Here is a 24,843-nt window from a genome sequence, read left to right as displayed (position 1 = left end):
GGCCAAGGTCCCGTCGTGTGGGCATTCAGTGTTGACGTGCTGGAATAAAGGGCCTCCACTAACAACACAACAACAAATTATTACATGTTTATGAGCTACAGTTATCATGTAATAAGGGCAACCACTGATATTCTTTTTCTATTATTGTGATATGAAAAAAAATTGTATTTTCACGCTACATTTTGTAAAGTTAAATGCTTCAGTGCGCAAAAATATAAGAGGCTAGCCAAACAATGTGCTGTAGCAAACGGTCATCCAACATGCAGGTTGTATATGAATGGCGATGACACAGCAAAAAAGTGTGTGGTTAGCATTCGTGTTAGCTTTGACGTCTCATATCATGCTCATTTCCAGGTTACGACTTGTATTTTGGGTTTCTACTCGCACATGTTCACGATTAAATGTTAAAAAAAACTTCTGAATGCTCCTGAAAACTAAAATGCTCAGTTTGAGTGTGCTTCGCTGAAATTTTGCTAGGAAACAGAGTAGAGTTTAGCTTCTCTGCCCGAGCCCGAGCCTGGGTCGGGCCGAAATTTCCCACCACTACCCTCAGGCCGGGTTGGCCGGGCCTTTAAACAAGCATTTGTGTTCGTTCGTTTTTTTTTTTCTATCATTGCTCTATTGGCCTAATCTGAGGAGAAGGCTAGGCATAAACATTAAATATTATTGGTTATATGTTTAGCAGAGTAGGTCTACGTAAGAAATGTGTACAAAGTTACACAAAGTAAAAAAAAAAGACGCTACACATAGTGCGCACGCATCATTCATAACGGTTCCGCTCTGTGCAGCTGAATCAAAGAATAAAGGGGTTACGCTAAAGTACAACATGGAACTTGGAGACATAAAGGATATATTAAAAACAGGACAATTAACGTTGAGCAAGTCATCAGGAAAGTCCGAGGTACGGGATCATTTCAAGTGGCTAGTGGGAGAAGGCGATAACATACGTGTCGGCTTTGTCCAGTCATATCCTAATCGCGGCACTAACGTAGCCTATAAAATGATTTGTATATTTTTGTGACTGAGTAGTGCAGCCGCACCCCCACTTCCCACGGATATGCACATACAACAGCCTCGTGCATGAAAAATAATTGTCGGGTTGAAATCGGGCTCGGGCTCTTAATTACAGTTAATGTGTCGGGCCGGTCCGGGTTCGGACAGAATGCGCACGGGCTCGGGTAGGGTCGGGCTTGATGTTCTGGGCCCGAACTAAGCTCTAAAACAGAGTAGTGGAAGCCCGACAGGCAACTTCCAGTTCTGAAAAGTGAAGCAAAACCTGGAGTACCATAAACATGCATTCTCTCTACTGGCCATCAGGGGAGACTCTTCTGGTCTGATTGCATGAAAGTCTATGAGAATATGACCCCACTTCTCACTTGATTTATTAAATCAGGGGATGAATTAGGGCGGGGCTACCTGGTGATTGACAGGTCGCTACCACGCTACCAACGCAGTTAGCTTCTAAGATGACTTAAACACTTGGCTGTAAAGTTCACCTTGAATTATGAAGCTAACTTTGTGAGCAGCTTCACACCAGAATCCAGATGTATCCAGAACCAGTAAGGTTGCCGCTCTGCTGCTTGTGTTCCTCAGATCCACCCGTCGCTCCTCCGCAGTCCAAATATGGTCACTTCCTTCACTGGTTGCAAAAATCTAAGACGGCGATGGCCAAAATGTCGAAGTTGCGGCTTCAAGACCGTAGTCCACAAACTGATGAGTAACGTCAGCATGACTACATCCCCTTCTTCTATAGTCGATGTAAAAATCTGCCTTCTCACAATGCGAGACCTTCCGTAGAGCATTGTGTGAACAGCACACATTCATGACTATCAAGTAGGCGAGGACGGCAGTCCTTCCTGACTCCGTTCACACTATTTTTCTGGTGTAAACCCAGTGACCCGAGTACCTTATATTTTCTACTGTGTTAAAGTTTCACAGAGAAAGCAGGTGAATAGCATGGCTGACATATTGTGTGTATATAGACTCTGACATATTTCTCTTTCTGACTTCTTGTTTTAATCACTCAAAAGTAAATTCCAGGACTTTCACAGTTGCGGGGGAATAGGAAAAAAGAAATCCATTCCCTTTTCACCTCATCTCCCACAAGATATTAGATGTTTTGAGAAAAAAAGATGGCAGTGAACCCAGCTGTGATTAAGGACAACGACCTCCACCCCGGTGTACGGAGCAGTGGTGCACTCGATGCTTCTACAGCAACAAAGTTGGACCATTTTCTCCGGTCTTCTATGCTGTTACAGGCTTTGTGTTGCTACAGCGTCTTCATCTATATTCATCGTGCAACTAGTGCTGCTGATATCCCACCTGGGGAATAGCCTATTAGAAGACTAACAGAGATTTAGAGTTTGATCGCTTTAACAATTTATAGCTGCCACTCACGCATTAGCCCGATATGAACAGTATTGATTGTCTCCTATCAGTCAATCAACTTTTCATGGAGATATTGATCAGCGCTGATTACTTCCACGGCCAACAGGGAAACGCTCACAGTGTTGCGAACTCGATTGTGCAGACTGAGCCTGCTCACTCGGTTTGCAGTTGGGGGGTAAGTGGAATAAACAGAGTTGAAGCCAGGCAGAGGCCTGATCCCCATCCTGGCTGGACATGAACAAGGCTGACGAAGCAGTTTTTTGCAAAGAAGAATGGGGGGGTGGGGTTGGGTGGGGCTCGACGGAGACCTCGACTTCTCTTTCCACGCGGAGTCGCACGAACTGACGTGTGATAGCGAACGTTTCTCCGTTTTCTACGCCCATGTGCGTGGACAGAAATACTGGATGTGTGTCTGACAGTGTGATGTCACCTTCGCCTGTGGATTCTTACGACTCTCATGAATGCGGTCGGCATAAATCGTTCTTTAATGGTGACCAGCGACTTAACAGCCACATTGAACGTACGGCGTTCTGTTTAAAAGTGGCGTTACCAACATTTAACTGACTCTGTTTAATGAAAGTGAAGGATCAAACAGACTTATGGGATCATTGGAAAATTGACCTGGTCCTCAGCGTTTGTTATCTTGCATGTCTTCATTCCTACTTAACTAGTCACTGTCATCTCTGGGTGATGTTGTTGCTTCATTGATGTTAATGTAAAGCCACAGTCACACATGAGCAGAGGGGGATGATGTGATAAAAATAGTCCTGGGGTAAATTTGAAGGACTGGCACGCTTTCATGTGCATCTAAAAACTGAACGAGCACAAACATCCTTTTTGTTAAAGCATGAAGTTAAATAAATTATTTAAACTGGCTTGCAGTGAGAGTAAACTACTAGTGGTACCGTGAAATGGCACCACACTGTTGGTACTGTAAGCTCTTTGCTTCGTGTACAGTTACAGCTCAGGGCAGGAACACACTGACACAACGAGGCAGATGTTTACAGACACAGCTGTTTGCAGCGCTCCGATGGTCGAGTCATACTGTGCACAAAAAAAGCTGCCTATGCTTTCATTTAGCAGAAAACCATAGAGCAAAAACAAAACAAAAAAAAGAGAACGCCTTTTATATGAGGCTGACCTATTTTAAGGCAAAGCGATATCATGCATGTTTTAACAGGGATGTTCTGGTCAGGGAGTAAGACTGCACAGCAGCGTTAATTAAATCATCCCAAATTGCCCTCAACTACTAATTAAGAGGTAATGGATGCAGCCTTCATTAGGAAAGTACAACCCGAGGAAAGAGAAAGTGAGGCAGGCATCGGCATGACAACACAAGCAGAGAGCGGCAGCAGTGTGTGGTCGAGTACCGCCCTGCTCACTAACTAACAATAACGCCCAGGTGCTACTTTGACGAAACATCTGGGGAAAACTTGGCCAACTAATTCCTTAGTGTTGCATTAAAGTTGAGCTGAAAGAGGATCTACTTTCCGTATTGTGAGGTATTTCCGAGTGACTGGGAAGAAGGCGGGGCTTGAAGTTGGCAAATTTCGTTGGAAAGATTAGCCCACGACCTTCTGCAGCTCTGTTTTATTTAGTCTTTATTTTGCCATCACTAATGGTCTTTTACACGACCATGAAAGAGACAAGTATTAAAGGGGAAGGTAACATCACACCAGTGACTGGGACATTTGGACAAGAAGGCAGGGTCGTGACACCGCTAGGGCGAGACGAGGGTGATATGTATCCCGTAATGTAACCCAGCAAGAAATCAAATAATCATATTTCACAAAATGCCAAATCATTCCTTTAAAGGAGAAATTTGATTCTAATTTCCCACCGAATTGCAGAATTGCTGTCAGCGTATGCTCATTCACATCCACTGCAAACTGATTGAGCGTTTCGATACTTTTGACATGACATGAAAAGACATGAAAATGCACCTTTAAAAATGTGGACAAAGAGTCAAGCAGGAATTAACAGATCTCAGCCAACCTGGGTTCAAAGTGTGAAAAGAAAAAAAAAGTACTTACCAGCAGCTCTAAATAATCAACATGCTGGATGACTTTTGCTAAATCTTTCGGAAGCTGGTGAGTTTGGATTGAAGCCAACTATCAATGCACTCATCGTACGTCCTGTAAGTGCAGGAGGAACGCAGCAGAGAAACCTTACACCATGTACCATCACACAAACTGGACCTTTAACGAACCCAATAGAAAACTAAAAGTGAAACATAAAACTCACACCGACTTTAAAGCACCCGTGGGTGGGAGTCATGTTCCATACATTCAAAATAGATTTCTGTGGGTTTTTCATCTTCCCCGGTGGACAGAGATGAAGCTCATTCTTTACAGACGTATCACTGATTTTTGTTCTTTGGGGGGGAGGTGGAAAGATCCTCATTGTACCAACCCAGCATGTACTCAAGAGGCTTGAACATACACCTACATGTGCACAAACACACACACACACACACACACACACACAGCATGATTGCAGCAATAGTCTCGGAGAGCCCAATGATGACTCATTCAATGCTCCAATTTCATGTACCTGTGCACACAAACGCACCAAAAAGGCATGCACACACACTCACACTCACATACACACACACACACACACACACACACACACACACACACACACACACACACACACACACACACACACACACACACACACACACACACACACACACAGTGAGATAATGAGATCTCATCTGTTCCCTCTCCGGTTGGCCCCGTGCGCCCTTTAATGCGGCAGCAGAACAACTGGGCCACTTAGCGATATACCTGAACACATACACAATCCACCGAGCCGTCTGATTGGTCCGAGTAGGTCGGCGCTTCCTAAAAACGGCTGGGCCAGAGAGCCACACACACACACACACACACGAGGAAACATAAATGTTCGTGGCGCACCAACAAGCCGGCGATCTGATTGGCCGACGTGGGATCTGCGTTCTGTACATCGCTGCGTATGGGAGCCACAGGTGGCTGGGGAAGGGTGTGTGTTGCCGTGGCAACACGAAGCAGAGGGCGGGGATTAAGTTATGGCGCTGTGATGTGAGGAGACTATCAATGATGGAGGGTAATACGTGTGATTGGCTGAGGGAGGATGGAGGGAGAGGACAGAGGGTGTCTGAGGTAAGACTTTGTGTTGGTGGAGTCACCTCCATCTCCGGCTCTCCCACGTCAATCCATTCCTCTCCCATTCTCTCCCCCTCTAATCTCCTCTCTCTTTGTAATCCCTCCATTAGTCCCCACGCGCTTCCTTTACACGCCTTCTCCTCCCTCGTCTTCCCACTTTGTCACACGAGGAACAGCGTGTCCTCTATTATATCAGTGTGTTTCAGAGCTCAGTTAATATGCAGCGGCAGCGCTGTGCATGATTTCCATTCGGCCGTCTCAGCAATCGCCTTATGACTAAGTAAAGCTGTTAAAAGTAACTGGACATAGATCATAATGCTAAGAAGGTTTGGGAAGTCAAGGTCGTGTCGACTCTTTCCCCCTGCGGAGCCCCCTGATGCTCTGATTGGCTGACAGCTGAAAAGTCTCCTATGGTGTGTGATGCAGATTCATCCAATCCGATTTGAAAGGAACTCCCTAAATGATGGGCAGCTGAATATATATTACCAAAGCAATATACAGAATATTGTTCCTTCCATGTGATAATGCCATTGCAGATGCAACATGAAGGATATTACTTACAGTTATGAGGGTCAATGTGACAGCAATGGTGATAGTTAACAATATCAATCAGCTGAGTAAATCCCAATTTCACCTGTGTTGAAAGCTGATGATATTACTGATGCCACTGAACTTCATTTGATTCACTCCAACTATATAACCATAAGTTAGCTCCTAATGTTTAAAAACAAACAGATGGAGGCTGTTGACCAAGGCTATACCAATGAATCTTTTAAAATGAATTTGCCAAATGCCATATTCACAGAGTTTCACAGTATAAATACTTTGGTATCTGGCTTGAAATGAATAATCTGAACTTCAAACATCATATTAACAAGCTGATTACTACATTGATATGAATACTTGGTTTTCTGGACGGACAGAGATGAGACGGACTTTCTTATTTGCCATAGAAATAGATTTGTAGAATAGCTGTATCTGTTTTGGATGATGGGGATGTTATAGATGGGAAAAGCTGCTTCGTCTGCATTGAATGACTGGATACTGGTGGACTGGCCATGTTGGACCTTGTTATGGTTGGTTTTGTTCATCTATAAAAGGTTTATTTAGATACTTCCACTCCATATTTCTTCCCATTTACTGGAACTGAACTCACATTCATGCACTCCAATGCTCCACATTCCAATAATCACAATGGAAAACATGTCAATGTTTGTACAATGTACAATAAGCATGGAATCATCTCCAAAAGGCCTTAAAGAGACTACGGCTTCATCTCGGATCTTGCTTTATTGACTGCAAGTGCATTTTAAATAAAAAAGGTTTTTGATCATAAACCTGAAACTGAAATTTAGACTTGATTGGGCGAGAAGAAAAGGTCAGGGGAACAAAGTTCATCTTCTGTGGCTTAATGTCGGTAACAAATCCAACCCGACGTTTTTTTAGGTTATTTCAACGTAAAGCGAGAACAGCCTCACGGATCTGTGTCCACCAACCAGGTTACATCCATGACTGAGCAAAAATATCATCACTTCATCATTTTAATCAGAATCTACATTAGTGTGAGATTGTCTTAATTATAATATGCATTATTGAGTTATGTCCTCTGTGACCTTTTACCACTAAATTCCAATCAGATCATCCTTGACTGTAAATGGTGGTGGTCCATCGCTGTAAAATGGTTCCCGCCGCCGCTTCAGAATTATATGAAATGTCATGAAGTCGCAATTACAGGACTCTGCGAGGGCTTTTAATTTGACACGACAGTGAAGACACAACAGCGGAGCGGCAGAGAGAGACGAGGAAAGAGAAAGGCAGCGAGAGAAAGTAGATCTGACAAGCTAACGTTCCCTTAAAAAGGATATTCACCATTCACGTTATTCTCTATCCATATTCAGGGACAACTAATTATAGCTAAATCGCAAAATAACGGACCAGATAACCGAACTTCAACTTTAGCAAACTCAGTGGGCCTTCATTTAAATCCATGAAAAACCTTGACTTTCCACTTTACCTGTCTTTCAATTCAATTAGAGACCCAGTGACTCACTATACAGTAATTAAAATATGCCAGTAAAATAACTGCCACCAATGTTTATTTGATCAGATTCTATGTGCGTATAATTAAGTAGAATTAAGTAAGTCACTTTGACCCGTTCACACACAGGATTCATGATTCACCAATCACATCACGATGACCTCATTCATACACACCATGCACATTCACACGCCCATTGGAGGTTCAGTATCGTGCCCAAGGATACTTCAACAAACACTACAGTTCCCTTGACCTTTGACCTTAAAAAATCCAATGATTTCATCCACATCCATTTGGGCAGACGGGCCTACTGGCGTTCCTGAGACATCGTGTTTATGAGAATGGATCAGAAGGATGAAACGCTAAGGCTTACAAAATGTCCTGATAGTGGTACTGCGGGATCACCAAAATCATTAGAATACATTGTCTGGGAACAAAATCAATCCATTTGATCACTAAATATTTTAATCCAGCATGCACTGCATCAACCAGCGACTGACAGACAGACATCGCCATCCCGAAAGCAAACCATGCTAGTACGGGTAAAAAAATCCAGGTTTAAATTTGAAATCTCATGGACGCTAGCCTTTCATATTAGATTCAATGTGAAACGTAGGCTACAATTATCGGAACGTTCAGGCTCCCTCGTGTGGCTCCGAGGAGAATTGCAGATCTAAATGTTAACTAAAGGCCTCTGGCAATAATTCTGCTATGTACTTTTACTGATAAAATCTCCATGTTTTTCATTGAATAACTGCCGTGTATCATATCACACTGAAGCTACAAACTTCCCAGAACTTGTATTTCAAGCCAAATCTCTTCCGTATGAAGCTTTCTTTGCCAAGCTGCGTGTTGTTGCAGGGGTTAATGACCTTTACTACAAAGCTGTCTGTCTCCACTCTGTATCATCTAATAAGGCAGAAATGCCATTTAAATGTCACTTAGTGATTCAAAGAAGTGAGACGATAAGAAATGAAAAATGTGAAAAGTGTATTTCTTTCTTGCATTGCTTATTATAGGGCAAGAAAAAAGAAGAGATTATTTCCGCTCCGGTCTGCAGAGCCTCCTGTTACTGAGGAGGAAACATGCTGAGAAACGAGATGTGAAACTCACGGCTGCATTCTTCTCTTGACTCTTGATGGCGTTCTCCTCCTGCTCAGGGCTCAGTGTTTAGTCCTCTAACTTTCTAAGGTTCATAATGCTCCGAGGTAAATCTGCCAGGGACGTCTGTAGTCTTTGAGACTTGCTTCCAGAGTGTGAAAAGCTGACGGGGCCCCTGAAGAAGTTTAACTTCTCCGGAGACGTCACACGGGTGAATCTGGAGGCAGGGGGAGCTTCTGAGTCTGTTCCTGTGAGTTTCAGAGGACCTCTTGGGAGACTGCTGGTTGGATCACAAGGCTTGTGTATGATGGGACTTTTGCCAGGAAGCAGAATGAGATGAAGTGGCCTGCCGGCCGGTACTCCTGAGTCTCTCTCTCTGCTGCTCTGGAGGCCTCCCTGGCTACTGTTGCTAGCCTGCTGCTGCCTCTAAGGCCAATGGAAGATGCTGAAGGTAGTTGTCTACTGGGTAGACTGGAGCACCAGGAGAGTGAGCATGTACTGAATGCTGCTGAGAAAGTTCCCTTCGGTTTCCTTGAGTGAGTGTCTGTATAGAAAGTGTGTCTGCTGAGGTATATCGTTTCCTGCCAGGTTTATTGTACAGAAGGGTGAGGCGATTGTGAGTGTGTGAGCTCTCCTCCTTCTTCACCAGCCTCTTCCTCCCAGTACCAACGTGCCCGAGGCCCCCGGCTACAAGTGTGGATCGGTACAATTTAGGCAGTGAGTGGGTCTGAGCTGGCAGGTGGTAAGAGGTCCAAGGTCATTGCTGGTCGTCACGGGTGCAGTGAGGAGAGCTTGAGAGGCAATACAGGTTGTCATGGTAACAGCAGCGAGAGGTCACAGGTGTGTTTTTTGCTCTGCGTTCCAGTCACTGGGTTGGCTGTTTCGGTGGAGGAGGTAGGCAGTGGGAGAAAATCCCTGAGGTAAATGGAGAAATGTTGCACGAAGAGAAGAGAGAGGAACTGATAAGAGATATTTAATTGCTTTGACCGGGTTGTGTGTTTCCGTCTCTATTTCTCTGGGAGGTAGAAAGCAGAAGAGGTGTTTCGCTGATGTGATCAGAGGACGAGGAGAGGACGGCGGGAGGTAAGGTAGTGTTGTGTCAGTCGGTGGATTCTTCCATCTTATGTCCTTTGAAAAAGAATGCTGGTGGTTTCCCGGAGTCCATCTGAAGAAGTCGACGCTGGGCTCCGCCTCTTAACCTGGGCAGGGACCTCACCTATGGAAGACAACACACAGAGGCAGGTTAGAATCTGGCTACATTACCATTGGAACAAGGATGGGGTCAGGTTGTGATTTCACAGACGGAATCTCAAGGCGCTGTATCGGGACTCAAACAGCACTCCGCTCTAGAGCTGGGTATCGTTTGAATATCTTTGATTAATTCCAATACCTTGAATTCTATAGACACAACAACGATGTTAACAGTCTCAGTGTGAATGACAAGAGGAACATTGCAAAACTGACATGTTGGCAACGATCGAAAGAACTTAAACACTCATTGTACCGCTGACCTCCCCACCAAATTGTGTTCTTAAATTTAACACTTTATAGTTTCTTTAAATATGAATCAGTTGGCTTTCCAAATATTTACCATCCGCTTTTGTAAATTCACATCAACAACTCTTCAGATTGGCATCCACTAGATCCACCGCACAGCCAATTTAAAAAGAACATACGTCACTTTTAAAGCTGATGACCGTTGATAATCAAACATATAAAAGGCTATTTTTTAAATGCAGTCTGGTGCAGTGCTCACTCCACATGGAACATGTCACATCACTTCAGGCAAACTTCACAGAGAACAATGCGTAGCTAGGAGTTCCACAATGTGGAAAACGTGGACAGAATTGCAAATTTGAAAATGGTAAAAGTGCATATTTGGATGGCCTCTGAATGAAATTATCATATTTTTTTATTTGGATTCATCTACCACATGATGAGACACCATCTGATAAAAAAAAAATACTCTTACATTGTAAAACACAGAATTTAGAAAATTTCAAACGGATTTCATCGGGCCCTAAATGAGGATCTGTTTGACTGATTGTTGTCTGGTGTCGATCAGATAAAAACACAGAATCTGTCCGGACGTTAGCGTCTCAATCACCACTGAGCCCGACATTACCTTCACTTCACCCGTCTGTCCTACTTTATATTGTATCCATCAGCCCTATCAGCAGGACACCATCATTCCCAGATGCCTTCCAAAATGTCCATCCACTGAGCACTAGTGATAGTTTCAAAACACAATGAGTAATCATAGTCACGATACCAAAACCATGACTTTGATAGGATACCCTTTCCTCTATACCAATACAGAAACAATGCCAGGAAGAGTAATGGAATAGATGACAGAACATGGAAATGCCTTTTTATTCATAAAAATATACTCTGTGTGCAGAAATGAAGCGCATTGTTAAAATCAGTTGTGCTGATACAGATGCCAGCTTACAGCAGCCCTGTGCAGCTGGAAAGTGGTTCATGACCTGCTTTAATCTGCTTTTCAACTTCATTTGTTGACTCCGTCCTTCTGATAAATCCTGGTAACCCGCGGTTTATTTCTTGACCGAATGCTCCCACCAGCAGTGAAATTAAAACCGCCCACTCCTGCCGGATCCCCATCCTCTAAAGCCGAGCGCTGCTCACACTGCTGTTGCACATCCTCACCCTAAGAGATCTGGTCACAATAGCTACTGGGAAACTAGAAAAGATAGAAACTAAGTCAATCTAGTTATACACAATTACATGGAGTAGATCTAATATGGAATTTCTACTGCTGAATGACTATAAAGCAGTAAAGCGTCTACGGCCATGCTAGCAGCTCTGCACAGTGTTTAGCATGCTGGTGTTTAGCAGGATTAATGTATAACACAATCATAAAAGTTTAGCATGTTTGCTGACATGCCAACATTTGCTAATTAGCAGCAAATGTATATGTTGTGAACCAAATTGTTTTTGAGCCAACGATGGGACTATATCTGAAGTCAGTCCATGAAGATTCAAACCAAACTCAAAGGGAAAGTCAGATGATCCCCAAAGTCATTTGTAAGTACTTTGAATATCCGTAGCAAATATTCCCTCTGCACCACAAATGTGCTGCTAGTCAGGGGTATCCCCCAATAACAGTCAGACTTATCCTCTGGGTGCCAAGAATATATCCGGAAATCCAACCAGGAGTGGAAGTGGTGGATTTCCTTCCCTAGAGCCAGAGAACCCCCTCCCTGACTGATCTACAGCCGCTGTGGTTGAGTTGTACTTGGGTTTAGGGAAAAGAAACTACTTGTAAAGGTGAGGGAAAGATCATACTCACAGTTTAAAGAAATCAATGCTGTGTAATGTTCTACTGTCTAGGAAACGGGAAATGAACAATGTTCTTCCCAGTCAAAGTCACACTTTGATGACCCAATTATCCACTCTGACCATCTCCCCGAGAGGTTCTGTATCGATGTCATCCCCTGTACTGCCGTTTCTTCTCAGAGATAATAGTCGTACGTTTGGAGCCACTAAAGGTCTTTGTCAAACCAATCGGACTTTCGGTTCATTTCAGCCATCATCAGACTGTGACCTCTGGCATGTCTGGGACGCAAACTCATCAGACAATCTTCACGAATATGGCAGTCGTGCAACAGTCACAGACAGATCTAATCCTCCTGCTGGGTAGGATTTTATAGCAACGTTTGCATTGGCAACTTTGGTTTTCATTTCACTTCCATCCACCATGGCTATATGGTAACGGAAAAAAAACGACTGCTTCTGTAAATGTCTTATCCCGTTCTGCCTTTGCATCAAAAGTCGACATTGCGATGTGCGGTTGCGCAACATTAACATCTCTGGACGTGTGATGTTGGGAAATGAAGTCTAACACGTCATGATCCCACAATTTTGTAGTTTGATACAAATGTAATGATTCTCATTTTCATGCCTGATCCAGTATTTCTATGCAGCTCTGCTACATTAGGTCGGCTGGGGATTTCAAGCACCTTAGTAGTCACTTTGCCTTCTCTCCCTGCGGGGAGGAATGGGGATCCCGACGCAACTGTCGATTTTAATAGAGCACCACATTGTTTATAGATAAAGACTCTCAAAGAGCATCAAATTGATGCATTGTGGTATTTAGATTGCAGAGACAAAAGATTTCCCCACAGCAGTTTTGTTCCAATATGTCTTACTGGAGGGAAAAAAACCCAGAGGCAGAACTGGAACACGTTGGAGGGGATTACACATCCCAACTGACCAGGGATACCCTAGCTTGTTCCCCCAGGAGGATGAGGAAGATGTCGACTGGGTTCCCGGCATTTAAAGGCTTCATGAGAGGAATATTTCTAAGCATGCCTCCCAGTCAACCAGACCTGAAGAAGCCTTTTGCATGAGAAATGCAAGTCTTGAATAAGTTAAAGAAAGTCCAGTTGCCCTTGACTTAGCTCGTATGGATTTACGACCACAGTGAACCCAGAGAGGAGACACTAACAGATGGAAGCTAAAAAAAAACACCGAACAGCAACACAGGGCAGGAGTAATGCAATGCATAATGCAAGAGATTGGTCAGAAGACGATCAGAGAATTTAACAGTCTCCTTTTTTTCTGCATTTTCTGAGTTGAGGGGGTTCTTGCTCTTCACCGGTGTAATTTGGTACTTCGCTCCCGTGGTTAAATACACAGAAGTAAAGGTACATCGGGAGTGGTGAAGCACTTACTGTGTGGATCACCAAAAATAACATCTGTCAAGCTCTGACGACTCTCGGTCGCAATTACATGTATTCTAATGGCAGGTTTCTCCTGTGGCATGCTGTCAAAGACATGCTGCACGCGGAAAGTGATGCACGAGCGTGAGCGTGTGATGGGGTTGTGTTCCTGCATGTCACAATGGCTCCGAAAGTGGTGATGGAGGCCAATAAACAAAGGCATTCTGCAATAACAAAATCCACAGTACCTGCTCAATATGCAAAGTAGATGCTGGGTGGAACATCTATTGTTGGCAAGCCACATTTGAATGCACACAATGTACAGACACACAAACACAACACACACACACACACACACACACTCTGTTAATCTTCCTCCATCTGTGCAAGCTGCTCTTGGGTTGGGTCTGACACACACACACACATACACACACTCTCTCTCTCTTTGTGTGACTCCTTCACATATACGCATGTCCATCCTAAAGACGCACAAACACGCAAGTGGAGGCTTTACTGCAACGTCAGTGGCGGCAACCAAAGCAACCGTCACAATCAACGTCGCCCAGCGTTTCTATGTGCAGACCGCTGGGCTTCGAGTCCTCTTAACCCTGCGAGCACCACTCAGCGATGCATTGACGCTACAGGACAGACGGCTACATTAAAGTCCTTTCCACTGACTCACTCCAACACAACTCATATTCAATTACAGCGAGAGGCACCCGAACTTCACACCCACTAACCGGGGGCGGGTTTAACTACACTAAGTGTGTGTGTGTGGGGGGGGGGGGGGGGGGGGGGGCATTATTGTGGGGGATGGGGGGCATTATTGTCTTTATGGTCTCTTTGTGTTCATTTTGTGTATCTTCATGATTGTTTAGGGTTTTTGTCGTTTTGTGTATTTGTGGTAGTTTTGTACCACAAATACAACCACACAAAGACACAAAAACTACCACACTGTGTGGTCGTTTTGTCTGTGTGGTCGTTTTTTGTATTTGTGTGGTAGTTTTGTGTCTTTGTGTGGTTGTTTTGTGACTTTTTGGTCTTTCTGTGTCTGTGGTAGTTTTGTGTCTCTGTGGTCCTTTGGGGCTTTGTGGTCGTTTTGTGTGTTTGTGTGGACGTTTTGTGTCTATGTGGACGTTTTGTGTCTGTGTGTGGACGTTTTGTGTCTGTGTGTGGACGTTTTGTGTCTTTGTGTGGTTGTTTTGTGTCTTTGTGGTCGTTTTGTGTCTCTGTGGTCGTTTTGTGTGTTTGTGTGGTCGTTTTGTGTCTATGTGGTCGTTTTGTGTCTTTGTGGTCGTTTTGTGTCTATGTGTGTTCGTTTTGTGTCTCTGTGGTCCTTTGGGGCTTTGTGGTCGTTTTGTGTCTATGTGGTCGTTTTGTGTCTGTGTGTGGACGTTTTGTGTCTTTGTGTGGTTTTTTTGTGTCTTTGTGTGGTCGTTTTGTGTGGTCGTTTTGTGTCTATGTGGTCGTTTTGTGTCTTTGTGTGGTCGTTTTGTGTCTTTGTAGTCGTTTTGTGTGTTTGTGTGGTCGTTTTGTGTCTTTTTGGGGTTTTTTTGTGTCTTTGTGTGGTCATTTTTTGTCTATGTGGTTGTTCTGTGTCTCTGTGTGGTCGTTTTTGTTACAATTCTAGATTTATACATACGCACCTGTCATTTCTAATTTGTGGTGTTAAAAAAAGAACTCCAGAAGCCCTACAGCACCTCCCAGAGACAGTTTCCCAGTCAAATAAATGAGACCTCAGCAGAGGGGACTAATGAACCGGCAGCAGGAAACGTCACATGAAAGCGATATTAAGATTTATGCTGTGGAGGAAGACGGAAGGAGAGAGAATAGGTATGAGAGGAAAGAACCATTTGTACAGTATGCATCAGTCTACAAGCAAGAGGAATACCCCCCCCCCCCCCCCCCTGAGTACAGTGACAGGCTTTCTATCAGTAGTTTACCAGAAATACAGTGCGAGTGTCAGAATGCAATAGAAACCTGGAATTGATGGCTGGTTGCCGTCTAAATTAGCTGTGTGAACGTAGGAAGAATAAAACCTTCCATCCACCGGCGAAACTAACGACCATTTGGCTGCTGGAAAGTGAGAAATACTAGAGATAGGTTGGATGAAAAACAGAAGAGGCAAGTGGAGGGAGGAGGAGCTGGTGGCTGAAAATGTGAACGATCAAAGCCAAGAAAGGGAGTAAACAATACTGTGTGACTGTGTATGTAACACCTCCACATTTCAGACATTGATGGATTATTTTCCCGATCACAGCCAGAAAAGTAACAACACAAGTTAATGCCTTTGGCTTATTATACTGGAAGCACTTTAATTGCACCATTTCTGAACATTCTAGCTGTGTAGTAAAGATTTTTGGATTCAGAATGTGGGACTTTGGAGCTGGTTGGCAATTGAGTAGGCCGATTATCTGTATCTGACCGTGACCTATGACCTCAGAGAGTAGGCAGGAAAACGAAAAAGGGGAAGAAATCCTCCAGGCCTTAATAAACTTGGCGTTTTTATTGTCTCTGAGCCGGCTGACATGTCTTTATCTAAGACTGGCACACTGACCTGGAACCGCACGCATGTGCACACTTTCTTGGCCGGGCCTCTGTCTCAATATTTGGCAGCAGGTAGTGATGAGGTCATACAGTGCCTGTATCTCGGGCTTTTTAAAAAATGTTATTGTGACTATTTGGCCTACGGTTTTGGACATGGTTGGCATTTGCAGCCTAAACACCCACAAATCCGCCTACACACACCCTGCAGTAGCAACTGTGGGTACGCAGCCAAGTGTGTGTGTGTGTGTGTGTGTGTGTTTGTGTCTTACAATCACACCAGGCTAAACTAGAATCATCGCCTCGTGGTCGTGTGCCTCCCCAAAATCATCTCACAAGCCGCCGGCCATCTGCCTGAAGGCGGATACGCTTTAGGGGCTAAGCGGCTGGATTTCTGGGTAGCCAGCGGATATCGGGGCCAAGACTTCCTTTGAGGTGCAAGAGTTGGAGCTGGGAGACCACGGCGCTGCTTCACAAGTGAGTTTACAAGCTACTTTTAAAGCAATAAAAGCGTAATCATCTTCAGGCGATAGCCGGTTGCATTTCGGCTAATGCGTTCCGTACATTTGCTGTCCACAAGGACTTGATTGGACAGGACTAGAAACGGAAAGCAGAGCAGCAAAGTCCCATTGCCTACAGATTCTACATGTGGATGTCATCACTTTATCGTTTTATTCTAGACATATAGTTGAATGGCAATATATTGATATATTATGGATATTGTGATATGAGACTACCTATTGTCTTAGATTTCAAACAGTGTTGTGTCTCAAGTGTTGGCTTTTCCTGGTTTTAAAGGTTGAATTACAGTAAAGTGATGTAATTACCAGTAGGTGTCCCTGAAATGATATAGTCGAATGTGATTGGTCTTGCCTACAGTCGATAAGAAAAACAGTCAAAACAGCAACACTATTGGCTGAGATATGTATTAATATCAGAATAATGCTGCCTGGTTTTGGTCCTAATTTCCACATTGTAGTGATCCGCAGACAGAAATACACCAGGCCTCTGATGGTTCTACGTTCTTATGTGAGTGCTCTGAATGTAGGGCTTTTCTTTGATTTTGATATCGCCATGTTGATATTTATGAATAATCCTTTGTTTCATTACCACATTTTCCGTCACTACGGTGATTCAACAGCGAGAGCGGCAGGCGGATTGCGCTCCTTGGATGGAATCGTCGACTAATCAGCTTCACCCGGATGCTATTCCTGCATTCTATTCTAATGTGCCTTTAGCCACTTGGTCATTATGTCCACATCACTGATCAACATTCAATAGAAATCTTGAAATATTTTTGCAAAAGCACCAATGGCCAGCCCTACAATATTTGGGTCAGAATTGTGATATTTGATTTTAATCACATCCCCCACAACGATGTAACCTTTGACCTTTTACCACCTAAAACAGTTGATCCTGGAGTCCAGGAGGACATTTCTGCCAGGCAACACAGAAACATGATGCCTCTGAGCACCAGCGTCGCCTCCACAGAGGCGTCGGATAATGTTTGATTACACATCGCTGAAAAAGATCAGAGCATTATCTGTGAACGGAACTGAATGTGATGTCCCCTGCTTTGAAGCTCCACTTGCATGTGCTTTTTTTTCTTATTTGGTAAGTAGCTGGGCTGTAAAATTAGGATCATATGCTTGTTAGTCAGTGTGTGTTGATGGAGGAATATGCATTTGAAAGTGTAGGGAGGAACAATGAGACATATGAAATCGGTGAGGCCTGTCTAACAATACGGGGAGAGTCTGATAACATCCCGGCGCCCTGTTCATGCTGGGTGTGGTGCGGTGCCGCTGATACGGGAGTGTGTAATGAATATTTTCTCTGACAGTGTTTAAGCCTCTCTGGAGCATTCCCTCATGTGATAGCCGGCCCAGCGAACAGATTTCTCCCCCTTTTATCTGACGGCTATCAGGACGCCACAGAGTTGGCGAAGAAACGGCGATAACATCTCGGATAACACGCTAATGAATCAAACCGTCGCTGTAAGTCTTCTTTTACTGCCGTCGTGCGAATACAAATACTGTAATCTCACTGTTGAGCTACAACAGAGCATAGGCACGGTAACAACATGATACACATCAGAAGAAGACGTACTGTATTCTAAAGACGATGTATACAGAAGCTGAGACTGCTGAAAGGCAGAAATATTAAACTTGTGGACAAGGATTCGTATTCGCAGATGTCATTCAGATGGACGGATTTATGAGAGGAAAGGAAGCTAACACTTTATTTTACTGCTCCATAAACTCAGAAGGATTTCCTATTAATTCCCTCGCAAATTCCCTGGAAATACCCATGAAATGTGGCACATATTATCTGTAAAACACAGGCAGCGTTCACTTGGCACAAACAAAAGAATTTCAATCAAACAGATGAAATGGTTGTAACCTTTGGTGCTGTCTGCAGCTGGACCATTAACGTGCACCCTGGGTGATCTCATCACAAGCTGACACCTCTAAGTATGCTTGTTCACGGCATCAGAATGCTTCTGCACTCACTCTCCCCACTTTGTATGCAAATACATACATGATTTCCATCCTCAAGGAGCAAATGTGTTCTTAACCGGCGAGTAGTCTGGCTTGCCAGCCCCGTCTTCACAGTAGAAGGTCTGGCTACAGTATATCACATCTCCGGATCGGGGAAAACAAATGCTCTGGCTTGTTTGTATTTTTTTCAACCAATCACAATGGTCGTGGGCGGTGCTGAAGCATGCCGCTGCCAGAGTTTAGAGATGAACCAAAACAACTCCGACTGATGACGGCCGTGTCAGAACAACATCAGGCATACGTTCAATTCTTAAATCCTTACATTGGCTCCCTGTATGTCAGAGGATTGATTTCAAAATCCTCCTGCTCACATATAAATCACTACATGGTCTAGGACCGAAGTATATCACTGATATGCTCCCACTACATAAGACTTCTAGACCACTAAGATCTTCTGAGACCAATCTGTTAGTGATTCCCAGAGTAAACAACAATCACGGGAGAGCATCATTTAGTCACTATGCAACAAATGGCTGGAATAAACTTCCTGAAGATGTTAGACTTGCCCCAACTCTGACCACTTTTAAAACTAGACTGAAAACTTTTATGTTCACCATAGCTTTATTCTAAATCTTTTAATGTCTGCACTGTTTTTAATTATTGCAAATATGTTTTTATTCTCCTTTCTTTCTGTAATGCATTTTTAATTTTGCCTTTATTTTCTTTTAATTCTTCTATTTTTTTTTCACTTTGTTGTATGATGTGAAGCACTTTGAGTCTGCCTTGTGTATGAAATGTGCTATACAAATAAAGTTGCCTTGCCTACGTATAAGTTGCTAGCTCTCTTGTGTCCTGATTGGAAGGGAGTTTTGGAATGGAGACAGAAAGCGGAAGGGGAGGAGTCAAGTCTGACTTCCCTCCTCCGGGTGTTGATCCCGAGCCTTCACTTCCCGTTAGCTATCTAACTGGCGGGAGACGCTGATGTACTTCCCGTTAAAGTTAAAGGAGAAGGATGAAAAAAAAATCCTGTTGCAGGAAGAACCGCTGAAGATGTTTGACGCACTCGTGAGATCTCTCTCTGGGACTTTCGGCATTATCGAACATCATGAACACTTTCACGTGATTCAAGGAAAACGGAGGAACAAAAGCAGAGACTTTGATGATCAATGTTCCTGCTACGTCCTTGTCCAGGAGATACGTGGTCAAACACGTCCCGGATCACCTCGGCAAGCGCTCTGAGTGATCCGGAATCGATAAAAATGGAACTATTAATTTAGACTCTCGAAAATAGGGTCGAGAAACATGAACAAATACCCTTTTTAGTCACATCCCAAATTCAACAGAGCATCCGAAGGGAGTCATGACAGAATTCAAGTTGAGTTATGGCCAAACATGTGTTCTGTGAGGTCACAGTGACCCTTGGCCACCAAATTCTCATCGGTTCATCCTTGAGTGCAGGTGGACGTTGAAATTGCCTGCAGGCGTTCCTGAGTGATCGCCCACAGAAGGACAAACTGAAACCGTGGCCATCGCCGGCGTGGAGCCATAAAAACTCTGGGAAGGCTTTGTTGCAATTGATTTTTTTTCTCTCCAAAATGATCTTTAGGCCTGTGTAAAGTCAATAAACCTTCTCATATATACTACTTTCTAATTCCTTATGAAATATAATAATATCATATCACAAGGTCTTTCCAGGGCTTGAATTGATGAGCAGAGTGAACTTAGTGCACCGGGAACATGTTGTGGGTTTCTTCACCGGCGTAATGGAGCGGCAGACTAAAGAGCCCAACATCCTGGGTGGAAGATGGACCCTGAAGAAAGTGGGCCATTAAGGCTGGATGCTGTCGTCAGTGAGTAAAGGGACGTTTTTCACACCGTCTTCTTCAAACGCCTCCTTCCTCTCCTCCTCATTAACACCAGCCAACACATCTGCTTCCTTTTGATCATCTTTTCACCGCCAAGATGCACCTGCGGCTCGGGCGCAGCAACGCATCTTCATAGATACATAGATTCATATATAAATATATTTATACACACAGAAACCACCAACTCCAGCCAAATCACTCGCTAGTGGGACTATATTTGCTTTGCATATTCTTTTAAGGGAACGTGGCTGGGTGGCGTCGAGAACAGGTCGAGGATGAAAGGCGTGGAGGTGTGAAAACGGCAAACGCAGTCCGTCACATCGTCACAACAGTCCAATAATGGATTGTGAAAAGGGAACTAAAACCAAGATAAGAGAAGTAGTCACAGGGCGATGAACATTTAATGGCACGATGGTCCCGGCCAAAATCATAGTGATTCACGATATTATCTCAATAATCATATAAATATGCTGTTTGTTTGGTGTATTTCTTTAAACCAGGTTCTGTTTCTCGCCTACAATGATAGCCATATTCATGATGCAAAATCACCACCGTCAACTTAATTTGATCGTTCCGCCATTAAATCCTCAATAGTCCCCTCCCTATTCACAATATTGAAGCGATAAATCACAGATAGGCAATCCAGCTTGACTCTAATGTGAAGAATATTAATATTCCACTCATGTCCAGCTGGTTAAGTGTGGAGGTTTGCCTCCCGCTGTGACGGCCTGCGGTTCATTAAGACCCACTCAGCGCTGATCGGGGGTCCGACGTGCGGCGCGTGCGGCGTTCAGGCAGCGTGGAGACGAAAGTGGGATGGTGAGTCATGAGCAGCTGGCGCTAGCAGAGGCAATGAGCGAACTCACAGCTGAGTCAGCGAACCTCACAGGGCAGCGTCTGATTATGAGTCCGGTCAGGAGGAGCAGAGCCGTGGTGAGGATTAGCATCTTCCAGTCGTGGAGAGAAACTAAACGAGTGTGTTAATGAGACCCGGAGCTGATGGATTAGAAGTTACTCCTGCTTCCTAGATGGCAGAGAACAGTGTGGGAATCATGGCGGATCTTTAGGCGGGACGCCGTTTGCTCTGGGACACACGTACGCCGCTTGATTGGAAAATACATTTTTATTAGTGTGGCTTTGTTTTTCAAGCTCTACTGATTCAACGACAGCTCCATGAAGCAGACTCCTCCACCCAACAGACAATTACATCTAAACAACAGAGCAATTCTCATAACGCTTATAAATGGGTTGCAGCCGGCAAAGAATAAAACGAAACCCTCAAAGCTGATTGTTTTTTTTTTTCTTTTACACTTGGGAGCAGTAAAGTGAATCTTCTCATTTAGAAGCAATTCCCAAAGTCATGGCTGTGTATTATCTGATCTCAGACCTGCTATCTTTTTTTCAACTTAATATTTTTTGGCCTTTTTGCCTTTCTTTATGGAGGACAATATGAGAATGGAAGGGGGAGAGTGGGACTTAGCCTCGGTACATAGGGCACCAACTGAGCTACCCGATGGCCCCGGACCTGCTATCTTACCCATTATCCGTTAAAAAACTGAGACGACCAAAACGCGATGTCTGCCACGGCCGTTGTTTGTACTCATGCTCATGTGACCTTGGTCGAGTTATCTTTCAGAATGAGAAAATCACTCCCAGTGATGCTGATACTGGGCTATGGTTGTCGGCCGATACCGCGTACCGATAAAAATACTAAATCGTAAACCTGCTCATTGTCACTCAAGTGTTAACCTTTGTACAAATTGGTTGAAGCCTAAATATGAATTCTAGTATTTGAGCAGCTCGGCCCCATCGTCTCCAATGCAGCTGCCAGAATAAAAAAATGTTACTCTAACACCAAAAACAAGGACTGCGGGGGTTTAAGAGAGAGAAAGCTGCAGTAAGCAAAATACAAGTTTCACAAGATGGTTTAATACACTGAAAAACCAGTGTGAGACACTGTTGGTCCTCGGGGCTCAACTCTAATGGTCTGTAGAAGAAGAACACCCCAAAAACGCTAACCTGATGGTAATGAGGGCCTGTCAGCATATAGGATATGCCATCAGGCAGCAGAAAGGCCACCGAGTCAGCCAAACCGGAACACAAGTGTACATAATAGAGTTAAGTGGACGGATCGACCGCAGCCGTGTCAATGAGGTGGAGATGGAAGAAAAATAAACGATGAAGCAAAAATATACAGGGAGAGGAAACGCTACCCTGAACGCCTCCGATTCCCCCTCCAGCTCTGTAGCCCTGCTAAGTCCTTTCTGGTGGACCAGACTTTGGAAAAAATACGTACTGTGGCAAGATACAAATATTGTTTTGACGCCATATGAATGCGACGTGAACTACACATGATCGATCATTTTATACCTCGAGAAAATTGCATTTTGTCGTACAACGTCTGTGAAAATACTAGGGGTGGGAATCAAAGAGTAACTCACGATACGATGATCTCACGATAACCATGATATCACGATACTGCGATTCTGCGATACAAGATGACGATGATATCACGCTATTTCGCCCACAATAACAATATCCCAATACCGCGATACACTATAACGATTTCACAGTATTTTGCCCACGATATCACAATACTGCGTTACACAAGAACTATAATATCACAATATTTTGCCCACGATAACAATATCACAATACTGCAATTCTGCGATACACAGTATAATGCAAGATAATCATCTACGATATGCATCACGATATCTGTGTATCTGAATGAGAAAAAAAATAGCAGTTGAAAGACAAAAGCAGGAATTAATGGTATGCTGTGTTTACTCACTGCATTGTGGTGTCAGTTTCACAGTCTAAGCTCTGTCCCTCTTTAACACACACAGACTGAACATGTCTACATGCGACATCATTCCAATACAGACATAAACTGGCAGAAGGCCAAGATGACTCTGGTGAGGCAAAATGGTAACAGGCTTAATGCCTGGAATCAGTAAATAGCACCTGCATATTTTAATCAGATCAAATTTTTACATCATTATTTGGTGCCAGTGTAGTGATAACGTTCGCTGCAGGATCAGTATCACGATATATCGATATTTCGACATAATGTCCCACCATTAGAAAATACGTGTTTAGAAAGACTACGCACCCAAAAGTGAGTATCATATCCATATATGCATTACCGTTTCCTCCCCTGATTGCTACTATTCTGAACAGTTGTTTTCCATGAAAGGGTTAAACCTCCTGTTAATAGCGTCACATTAAAAAAATGTTTTTGTCTTTTCCTTGTTTCAACAAAAAACACATCTTCAGCTGTCGTCAATTACCACTAATGGCCCTTCTGTAGATATCTTGGAACACAATGTGATCTAATTGGACTCCTCGTTGTTGTTCTCATGCATGTGCTCTGACAACATCCTGCGTGATTGTTGCCGTGCCGACTCGTTTACACACTAACTGGACACTGAGCGAACAAATTCATGTAATTATTGAAAATGTGCATTGCTTCCCTCTTGGACAGGAACGCTATCTCTCGTCACGCTATGCTTCAGCACAGGCGGTGGTCGGCGTTGGCAGGTTGAAGGGGCTGCAGACAGCCGGCGGGTCATGCGTGCTTCACACAGCACACCGCCTCCTACACCACCGGGGACAGTTATACAAGCGGGCCAGCCGAGGACACGCGGAGGCATGTACAGTATGAGGACATGAAGACACGCGTACATGCACAGGCGCTGACGTATGGGAAAGTGCACGAGAGAAACCAGGACATTCAGGCGGGTCAAAACAACACACACACTGAAGCCATTATACACATCTGTGCACACGGTACGTATGGATGAGGACACGCTCACGCTATACTGTGCAGAATGCTCTTTGCATTCACACACACAAACACACACACACACATTGGCCCACTTGTCAGTATGGCTGACCTTGGATGCTGTAAGCTTTGCCAGCAGCTGAGCCAAGACTCGGGGGGGGGGGGGGGGGGGGGGATGCAGCATGGATGACAGAAGAGGAGAGGCAGGGTATGAACTGATCATTTGGATAAAAAAAGAGAGGACAGAGGGAGAAGTGGAGCGGGAGAGGAGAGGGAAGGAATCACATGGAGGAAGCATATGGAGGTGGGAAAAGCTATGTGTATGGATTAGCTGCAAACGTCTCCCCGCGGTTGCATAGCAACCGAACGAAAGTCATGAAAAGTGAACCCTGTGCAATCTGCCAAAAAGAGGGGGAAGTACCACTCTCTGCTTTCCAGGCACTCAGAGGCACACACACACACACACAAACACACACACACACACACTTCCATATATCAACCTACGCACACACAGATCAGACGGAGTGGAGAGAGGATGTGGATGCAGGAGGAGCAGCTTGAGGAAAAGAGAAACTTGAACAAAAAATATACAAAAATATCTTCTCTATTAGCTTCTACATATTAATTGACGTATCACGTTGGATCAATTTTGATTGAACGTCTTCAGAGGAAGCGATTGAAGATAAATCGAGTGGTCAACCTTTTGGTAGAAATATAAAAATCGAAAAAATAATAGAAGAAAAATAGATATATATAAACCAAAAAATGGTGACTGTGTTGTTTTCAACATG

The 24,843-nt window shown here is 44.0% G+C and overlaps 1 protein-coding gene across 1 annotated transcript in view; it reads right to left on the bottom strand.

Moving 5' to 3' along the window:
* Positions 1-24,843, bottom strand: part of LOC311030709 (thyroid hormone receptor alpha) — a 132,175-nt gene that overhangs the window by 58,704 nt on the left and 48,628 nt on the right. The window contains exon 4 of the mRNA XM_084036642.1: positions 8,689-9,892. The gene's annotated coding sequence lies outside the window, so the exon portion shown is untranslated. The remainder of the gene's footprint in view (positions 1-8,688; positions 9,893-24,843) is intronic.

The sequence above is a fragment of the Eutrigla gurnardus genome, assembly GCF_963514095.1.
Source record: "Eutrigla gurnardus genome assembly, chromosome: 20".
Taxonomy (NCBI): domain Eukaryota; kingdom Metazoa; phylum Chordata; class Actinopteri; order Perciformes; family Triglidae; genus Eutrigla; species Eutrigla gurnardus.
The sequence above is the reverse complement of the archived record's forward strand: the minus strand, read 5'-3'. Positions and strand labels throughout refer to the sequence as shown.